Raw genomic sequence first — 10,545 nt, 5'->3', positions numbered from 1 at the left:
CCATCATTCCGGATGAAGAGCAGTATCACTAGAGCACTCTCGTAGGTGTGAGTTTGTATCAGTCCCCTATGTATCGTAGAACGAATGAATGGTTCTTAAAACCACCGGTGTGATTAGTTATGTAATGTGTGATGTTTGGTATGAATGAAAAAGTGTTGTTGGTTTTACCCCCTCAACACTACTCAAGTTTTCAAGTTTTGAACTTTTTGAACTTTAAACCAAACAAACCATAGAAATTTCCCTCTTATCTTATCATCTACCTCAATGTTCAGATGGCCCCACCAACCCGCAGCACCAACCAAGACGCCATGCTGCAGATGTTGCAGATGATGATGGCAGACCGAGAAGTAGAAAGAGCTGAAAGACAAGCCAATATTGTTGCACTGCAACAAATAGCTCAGAACAACCAAGGCCATGGAAACCATGATCATCCTGGATCGAAGTTGAAGAATTTCCAGAATACTAATCCCCCCATGATTAGCAAGACTGAAGAGCCGTTAGATGCCAACGATTGGCTTCAGACTATGGAGAACAACCTGGAAGTTGCGGGAGTAGAAGCCGCAGAGAAAGTACTGTTCGCCACCCACTACCTGTCAGGACCTGCCAGAGCCTGGTGGACGAGTGCCCGTGTAATGAATACCGGACAAATGATGACTTGGGAAGACTTCAAACTCAAGTTCAGCAAATACCATGTACCCCAAGGACTGATCAAGAAGATGAGAGATGAGTTCCGCGAACTCAAACAAGGAAGGATGTCCGTGGTGGAATACCGCGACAGGTTCCTTACTCTGTCAAGGTACGCCCCGGATGAGACCGACACTAACGAGAAAAGGAAGGAGAGATTTCTTAATGGACTGCACGATGAGATGCAGACTGTGTTAGTGAACATCCCGTTTGCTGACCTCGAAGCCCTGGTGGACTCCGCCATCCAGATGGAAGGGAAGCTGCATCAAGCCAACGAGAACCGCAAGCGCAGGATGATGCACCAGAATGAACCCAGCAATACACAGAAGTACCGCAACAATTCATCTGGAGGATTTGCCCCAAGACACAACAAGCCACCTGCTCAGACGTACCGCCCAAACTACACCAACAACAATGGAGGACCCCCGAAGCCCGGAGGCAACAACAACAACAACAACAACAACCACAACAGCAACCACAACCATAATGGTAACAACAACAACACCAATACTGCCCCAAGGACTGGAAGCAATGTTGTTCCCATCACCCCCAAGGACAAGTCAACAATAACTTGTTATGAATGTGGAATTGTGGGTCACTACTCCAATGAGTGCCCCAAGAGGTTAGCCAAGACTGCCCCCAATGCCGCTGCACCTGCTCAGCAGCAACGCCGTGTCTCAACCGGAAGGAATCCGAACAATTGCAACGGTCGTTACTACCGCATGAATGCCACTGAAGCCCAGGAAGCACCCCAGGCCATGCAGAGTATGTTTTCCTGTTAACCCCTCTACCCAATCTCTCTTAGGAACCTAACTTTTCTTAAAATCTCGGGACGAGATTTGTTTAAGGGGGAAGGGTTTGTAAAATCCCAAATTTTAAAACAAAGAAGAAAATGAATTTCCCTTTTTCCAAAAATTGGAGCCAACAAAAACTTTAATTCCATTGAGTTTGGTGCATAGTGCTCCTACACAATTGTTGTGAGTTTTGCTAAGATGCTTGTGTGAAGTATTTTGAAATTTTTTCTAAACCCTAACCCTACCCTTCTCAAAACCAAAGAGGAACTTTTAGAAAGAAAACAAAATAAAGGGGTGAGGCATATGTGGGCTTAGGGCCATTTCTCTAATAATGGCCTATGCCCTATTTACTTTACCCAAGTAGTGAAACCCTCCATCAACCCAACCCACCTCAATTTAACCCAAAACCATGATCCTTTGGATCAAGAGAAGTAAAGAAAAAAGAAAAGAAAAATAAAATAACAACACATATGGGCCTATGGCCATTTTTGAAAATCTTTAACCTAGGCCATATAAACTTGTGCCAATGGTTTGGAAACTCTTTTAAACTCAAAAGAATCCCTTTTGCACCAAAGAAACCAAAATCAAATCAAAGAAAAATCAAAAACCAAGCCACATATGATAATGGTCATATGTGACAGTTTTAACATCTTACCCACTTTGAGCCCCTGGATTAAGAATTTCTTAAACCAAACAATCCCAACTCTTTGCACCTCATCCAAGACCTCATCAAGATGAACAACTTTGGTCAAGACCACCCCTGCAAATTCTTTCTCAATTCCTTAATATCATCAAGCAAAGTAGGAACATCAAATCAGATTCTAGATTATGCCACTTTTGGATTTTTGCAAACCAACTTCATTTTGCACCCCACCACCACCATTGTGTGCCAAATAATATATAAATGAACTCCACCAAAAATCATTGCAAATTTCCAAAATTTATTTCTTGCGGCCATTTGGTCGAGCACCTTGCAGGCAAGGGGCAGCTAAGTGCCCATGCTGAGTTTGGAGAGTGGACCAAGTCCACCCTGACCTCCACTGCCTCCCTCTGCACCCCACTAGCCCCTCCATGCCTCTGCATCACTGCACCTTGGTCACCACGACCAAGACCTGACCATGCCGTGGCATGACCACACTCCACCATGCCACCCCTCTCTCCCTTCACCTCAGCCGTGCACCACCATGTCCTGGAGACTCTACACGTCACCCTGGTCACGCTCGTGCCAGCCCAGGGCAAAGGAGAGCACCACTTTGGCCGGAACGCGACGCGCCCAGACACGCCCAGACGCGCCAGGACGCTCACGGACACGACTCTGGACGCGCCAGTGCACCACCTCGCCCCGTCACCTCAGACTTCCCCTCGCCCTCTCCTTTCACCAGTAGCCTCGCCACGACACCAGGAAGCTCCCAGACACGCTCACCTGCCCGCGCTAGCTCTGTAGCCACCGTCACCAGCAACGATCGCCGCCACGGTACTGCCAGTCCGGTCACGCTCCCCGTCGCGTCCGACCACCTTTCACTATGCCGCCAAGCGCGTGATGACCGCCATGACCCCAGGAACAGCCCAGCCTCCATACCTTGCCCCTTCGCAGCACCAGACGCCGTCGCCATGGAGGACCTCACCGCAGCACCACGGCCTCGCCCCGCCGCTATAAAAGGAGGCCTCCCCTCTCTCAAATCGTCACACCACCAGCATCCCCTCCCCTCGGAACCTCTCCTCGACCATCTCCACCTCGACATTAGCCACCGTCACCCTCCAATTTCACCGCCGGAGCCGTGGAGCCGCCGCAGAAGGAGGAGAAGATTGGCGCCACCTCCAGCGACGCCACCGGTACCAGGCGAGCCGCCGTTCTCGACAACGTCGCTGCGCACCTCGCCAACCATCGCCGGAGCTCCGGTGAGCTCTCCGACCCCCCACCCACGCCGCCAGTAAGCCCACCTCTCGCCGTCGACGACGATGCACATGATCCGTTGGATCGTGTTCTAATCATGCGATCCAGATAGAACCATACCGTTTCGGCGTTTAAGTTACGCTGACGGGTGGAGCCCACCTGTCAGGCAGCCCACTCGCGCTGGACGCGTAGCTGGGCCGGCCCAGTTCTTTTTCTCCCCTTTGGCCCGTTAGACTGTTCCCACCAAGCCCACGATTTCAAATTTTGAATTTCAGTTTAATCCAAATTCAATGCTGGGTCCAACTTCAAATTTAAATTCAGGAAGATCTACTGAACCAAATTTGGTAAATTTTATATATTTGGAAAGCTTATGAAATTCCCTAAACAACTACACTGGTCTCAACCCTAGATTCATTGTAGATTTAATGTACTCAAAATAACAAGGCAGTAAGTTTTCAGATTTCAAACAATTATTAAAAATCAACCATAAATGCTTTTGAGTTGATTCCAACTCTCAAAATTCACATTTCATATTGTCTACCTTAATATGTAAAAATATTACATGGGTGTTTCATATGATCATGGGCTAGAATAAATAATGGCTATATGGCTATTTCTAGTCCATTTAATTTATCCAAAATTATTTATTAAATAGTATGAGAGATTTTATCTCATTTAAATCTTTGTCTCAAGTAATCCAACATGAGGTAAGGACTTTGGTCTAAATAATCTCATATTGTATTATTTGGAGATTTAAATTATTACTGTGTTAGTGTTAAATTGCATGAGGTGTAATACCTCATTTAAATCATTTTCCCAAGTGATAATTATGAAGTGTTGACCTTGGTCAACATGTGTGCATACATTATTATTTGAGGAGATTAAATCTTAACAAGATTCAATGAGAGGAAATTATTTCTCCAAAGAACTAAATAGAAACCCTAACAAATATTTCAATGAAAGGAAATTATTTTCCTTAACAAGAACACAAAGTCCACCAACATGTTAAGAATGTTGTGATGCTAGAATAACTGGTGTGAACCCTTTGTGTGCTTAGTCTAGCCTTAAGATTGGTTTGGTGATTGTGTACCTCGTATTCGTTTATAGACGCTAGTACCGAGGAGTACCAGGAGGAGGAGGTATTCTACCAAGAAGAAGAGGAGAACTTTGATCACTACACCAATCAAGGCAAGCTATACTCTTGCAAGCTACATGCAAAGCTCTACTAGAGCAAGGCACCATTACAATTTTATTCTATGTCTCAGGATCCCATCCCAAGTTTTATTCTTGCAAAGTTTTTACTTTACTTATTAAAGCTTCCTTTTATAGTTAACTTTGGTCTAAGTATGGAGTAGTACAAGAGCATCAAACTTAGCCTAGATAGCTACAAATTAGTTAGCACCCCTCCTGACTAGTTGCTAGTGCTAAAATTAAAATTGACTACTCTAGATGGGAACCTGTGAAACAAGGATTTTGAAAACCTTAGGATGATGAGTCATTCTATTAAAAGTTTTGAAGGTGAATATGACCTGTGAAGGACATGGTGAATTTGACAAAAGCTGATGGTTGGGTTCGGATGCGATACCATTCCAATTTTTGAGTACCCCCACAGTACCTGATTATGGGTAGGGCTTAACTGGAAGTTTATGTGCGTTAGTATGGGTTCCCTCTAAACAAGCGTCATAGGGGTTATGCCGAGGCTGCCTCCCTAAAAAGTGAAATGACGTGGATTTGAGGTGAATGTCCGACCCAAGCCCTGTGCAGTTCCCAGGTTAGCAGATGGTTATCACTGGGAGGCCAAGCTCATGGGGAGAGGTGCCTATACTAGGGTATGTAAGTGAAAGGTTATGGTTGATGATCCGCATACTGAGTATGATTATTCAGGGCGATCCCTGACGGATGTAATCAAAAGTTGTGGCACAAGTGTACAACCTCTGCAGAGTGTAAACCTATTCGAATAGCCGCGTCCGCGGTCATGGACAGTTGGAAAGGCCATACTGTTCCGTCATCAGAATTTTTCAAAAATGTTACACGTGACTGGTGACTTGAGATTTTGAACTTGAAAGGTGAATTTGACTTGAATCATAATAGAGTTGTGGGAATGACACTAATGTTCCCACTTGAGTTAAGTTAGGCAAATGAAGAGTCTTTTATTACTAAGTGCTTATGAAATAAAACTGGCTTTATGCAAATAAACCTAGAGCTTAGAACCCCTTTACCATTGTTGATAGTGCTTACACTAGTATTAGTTTGCGAGTACTTTAAAGTACTCATGGCTGTGTCCCTGGCTATTCAAATGGCCAGACTATGAAGAGGAGCACCAGTACCGTGAAGATGGACAGCAGGACGTCTATGATAACTAGGACCACTCCTGACGTCAACAGTTGCCTGTGGAACAGATGGACCACAACCGCTACTTTGCTTCCGCTATGTGTTTTGTAATTGGATCTCTAGATCCACTATGTTGTAAGACTGGATCATGTGATCCTTTTATTGTAAGACTATTATGGTTTGTAATGAATGATGTTCTGTGATATCAATCTATTATGTCTCGCAAAAACAATATTCCTGGGATTGCGATGTATGGCATAATAGGCATCTGGACTTAAAAATCCGGGTGTTGACACAAACAAGGCCCAAAGGATTTCTATTGCACTAATACTCCCTCTGATTCATATTAGTTGATGCTAATATAGATGTATCTAGACACATTTTAGTTGTAGATACATCTATTTTGGCATCAACTAATATGGATCGAAGTAGCTGCATTACCACTTTCGAACTTCACTGCAAACCTCAAACTTCACTGCAGTCTTTTTCCCCCTTTCGAACTGGAGATCCAGCCTCTCCATCGATTGATGCATAGGGCAAACTTTATTAGTTCTTGTTTCGTTCTTAGTTTGAAACTTTATTACTCCAAGCTCCGCACTACTCATATTACTATTACAATTGACCTTTATGCATATTACTACTACTATTGAAGTTAGTCTTGTATATTACTATGAGTGTTGAAGTTTAAGTCCTGCAAACTTTCGGAGTACTATATTACTATTGAAGTTACACTCTTGCACTTTATTAGTATAATATCATGTTTCAAACAGGGTCGCTCTGTGAATCTACCATCTAAGGAAGGACGACAACATGAAGCGTCTCTGCAAGTAATCCGGCGGTCGCTCCTGGATGAGTCGAGCAAGTTGATTGACCATGCGTCCAAGCTCCGAGATGTGAACGCACATCTGGTAAACCGTCCTCTGAAGCTATGGAATGAGTATGCCGTACTCTTGAATGAGCACTCGTCTGTATCAAAGGAGAACTCATCTCTATCGAAGGAGAACCTCTCCATCGTAAATCAGAACGGGTCTCTAACGAAGGAGAACATCTCCATCCTAACAGAGAACTCATCTCTGAAAACGGAGAACATCTCCATCCTAAAAGAGAATTCATCTCTGAAAAAGGAGCGCACCTACTACAAGTGGCGGAGCATGATAGGAAACTCCAGTAATCTTCTTCGGGTGTGAAGAAGGTGTACCCACATGTGCATGTAGAGAGGGTGGAGACAGTTGCCGAGGAGACATGTGACTAGATTGAGGAGGGCAGCCACGGCCCACATAGCCCACAACGTTTGTAGTTACAAATCTTCTACCATAAAAGTTGTAGTATCAATATGTCTCCCTTAATATATGTGGTGTTTGGCAATATATATAGTTTGCATGCAAGGACTCTGCAATGTAATTTATATCAGTTTGATTGGCTTTCTACCCAGGTGAGCATGTGTCGTATTTGTCCAAGGTTTGATTTTTGTATCTTATCAGATTTTGTTGAATACCATACTAAAAAAATCCATGTGCATCATTTTGATGCAGAGGCTGGGGGTCTCAACCTCTATTACGAAAAGGATGTGTCAAGACATGAAACTTGGGAGAAAATCCTTGATTATACCCTGCAAGTGTGGCACCTAGAAACAATGATTAAAATTCAAAGCTCCATCTCCTACCAATACGAATGGTATATCAGACAATTTTGAAACAAATTGAATCCAAACCGAAATAAATTAAATTATATTTGGAAGAAGATATGTAGAAGTACCCCTGTACAATACGACGCTATGTGCAATGCATGCCATATTGTCAAAATTTAAACCGCATGTACCAAAGGCATGGGCACCGAGATCTGATGCAAATTTGAATTTTGCCAAAGGATGGTACTAGCAAAGATTTTGATTGTGCCAGCGATCCAGACATTCTTATGAAGGAAGGGGAATTTGAGCATCTTGGTCTTGCAAGTAATGAAATGCGGGGACTGCTAAGATCGACGCCTTCAACACTGATGTTTCTTTTTCAGCTGAACAATAAGGAGGTAATTTGATGAATGGTGTTCACAGAAACATTGTATGCCAGTTTATTTTCTGCATTACTCTACTTTCAGATGTATTATTTGCTGATTGATATGTTGTATTGCAATTTGCAGAAGCAAGTGATGATTGCTCGTGTCCCAGCACAGGAGGCTCCAAGCACATATAGTGACCATGATGCAAACATTTCGAGGAACCAAACAGGAGGGTGCAGACACGAAGATAAGATTAGGCTTCTCCAAAAGTATTTGGACATGGCCACTCGGTAGAGCATAGTTCTGAACAATGGATGGAAAACTATAATTGAAGATGGGCTAGTGCTGCTGCTTATATGCAGAAGCTATTGGCTGGCAACTTTGATTCCAATTCGGCTGATGCAGATGTCCATGAGATCATCAAGAGGATCTTGGAACATGTTGAAGCATGTGTCGAAATTATGCACTCGTGTTTGAAGGCAGATGATTTTATTAGGGTGATGAAAGAGCCGACATATGGTCAATAGATTGTTATTATATACAAGGATGATGTTTCTTGGGTCATCATCTAGATCTTTTGTTTTCTTATGTTCTGGCAGTACTTTATGGAAACTATGTTAGTATTGTCTTATATTGAATTGTCGCTATATCTAGACACTGGATGCTTATGTTCTATGACATTATGGAATGTATGGAAAAAAGATGACACCTTTTTAGCTATTCAGAAAAGGCAAAAAAAAAAACAACTTGTTTCCCACAAAAAATGAAATCTTATTGCACCTTTCCCCAAAATGGTAAGGCACATTTTACCTTGGGCATTTTCGTTAAGACCCATGGTTGTTTATATAAAATGCTAGGCCATATTTTGAAGCAAGTTTTTTAAAAAAAACTTATCAAAATTCAAGCTTATCATTTTATGGCCACAAGTGCACTTTTTTTCATTTTTTTTCCGAAACAGGGTGAGAATCGACTTCATGCCATTCCTTGCAAACATTGGCGAATGTCGAAAATAATCTTAGATAGGGCGAACTCTAAAAGAAGAGGTAAAGACCGAAATAGTCCCGAGACATTGTGATGCATGTAATTCTAACGCAATCCCAATAAACAAAAATATATTTTATTATAAGTAGAACCTACGTACCTACCAATTATGTGATCAATGACAAAACTTTAGTTCTTTTGAAAATCATTTGTAATTCGATCGATCGAGAATTTTCAATATCATTTGCTCGATGCACAACTCGGAATTTATGATCTTTGTTGTCGAGAACCCCTTTCAGGCGTCCTTTAAGTCATATCAAAGGAAAAAACATATGTACGTCATGTCTATTTGAATCCTATGGGATTATGAGTTTCTTTGATTGTACCAAAGGGATTTTTCCAAGAGGCATGAACTAATGTTTTGTTCAGATAGGATTTGTAGTACAAGATTTCTATAGGATATGTTCCCTATGAATATAACCAATAGTGTAGAATAATTCCCGTAGGATCTAAATCCTATAAATCAAAGGAGCCTCAGTTGTTTTCGTCACCACATATAAAATCAACGCCAACTCAATGAGGTGATAAATGTTGTCGGATGAAACATGACGTTTATTTCAAATATAAAGAAATATCTGAAGTCTTCAATTCTTTGCGTATGATAATGAATAACTCAAGGTTATTTTACATATACTAAGATCCATGATACATCAATCTTTTTAACGTGGAGAACGAGTCTATGTTTTTTGGTACCTAGTGCATGTTTTGTTTTCGAAATCGGCTTCACGCAGTGTTCACTAAAATAGGCACAACTTTGTCATATGAAGTCCGTTTTAAGCACTCAAATGTTCAGAAAAAACACATATATATGAATGTATATTCACTAAAAATCAAGGTAGGATGGCTGCCGTATCGCCCATGCTTACAAATCAGACCTTGATGGGGTTGGACCGCGTCCATTTTTTTTCGCGCGTCCACCAAACCATTTCAACGAAGCCCCAAAACACCGGCGAAAATTGCTCGAGTTGCCGCCTCCAATTTTCAAATGTTCGAATTTCCCATCTTATCCTTTCATCGAGAAACATACCCAACGGTTCTTCTCTTATTCGGGCCAAGGCCAATCTCACCCCAGCTATTAAAACATACCACAGGCACAGGCGTCGAATCCCACATCTCTCACGCGTCACCCACCGAAATCTCGCCCGACGACGGCCGTGCACCACCGTCCCACCTCGCCACCTCAGCCTCCTGACCAGCTGCTGTAGTGTCCGAGAAGAAGTTGTCAAGCAAGCCGGAGCCGCTTCCCCGACGAAGGCGCACACCGCACCATTTGTGCTCCACTGTAGCCGACGTCCACCGTGCCGGATCCTGCTCAGGGACGCCGTCCACCTCCGCCACAGCGTCGGATCTGCTTCCCGACTCCCTGGTCTACCGCACGGTGAAATGGGTAGACCCCGCGCCCCACCGGCGGTCCACCGCACGAAAGCAAAGCGTAAACCCGTCCACTCCACATGCAAAGGTCGGTGTGTAGCCGCTTCCGTTATGCATTTCATTTCCGAACATCAGTTTGGTGCGATCTGTTTTAGGGGTTTCAAGTTTACTTTTCCTACAATATGTTTGGTGCTATTTGGTATGACTGTAGTAGAAGTCAAGCCTGCAGAGTGATTAGTCGACATTATTAAACTGCATGTTTATAAATATTGTAAATATATGTGTGCCATCTGGTTACCAATTGGCATGCACAGGGAAATCATTTATTTTTGATCGACGCATTATTCCTTTTTGAGCTATCATCTACTTGCTACTACTAATTTGCTCTTCTACTGCTCTACTCAAAGTTCCATGATAAATCTCGTTAGCATTTTT

This window comes from Lolium perenne, chromosome 4 (assembly GCF_019359855.2).
Source record: "Lolium perenne isolate Kyuss_39 chromosome 4, Kyuss_2.0, whole genome shotgun sequence".
NCBI classification, from domain to species: domain Eukaryota; kingdom Viridiplantae; phylum Streptophyta; class Magnoliopsida; order Poales; family Poaceae; genus Lolium; species Lolium perenne.
The sequence above is the reverse complement of the archived record's forward strand: the minus strand, read 5'-3'. Positions refer to the sequence as shown.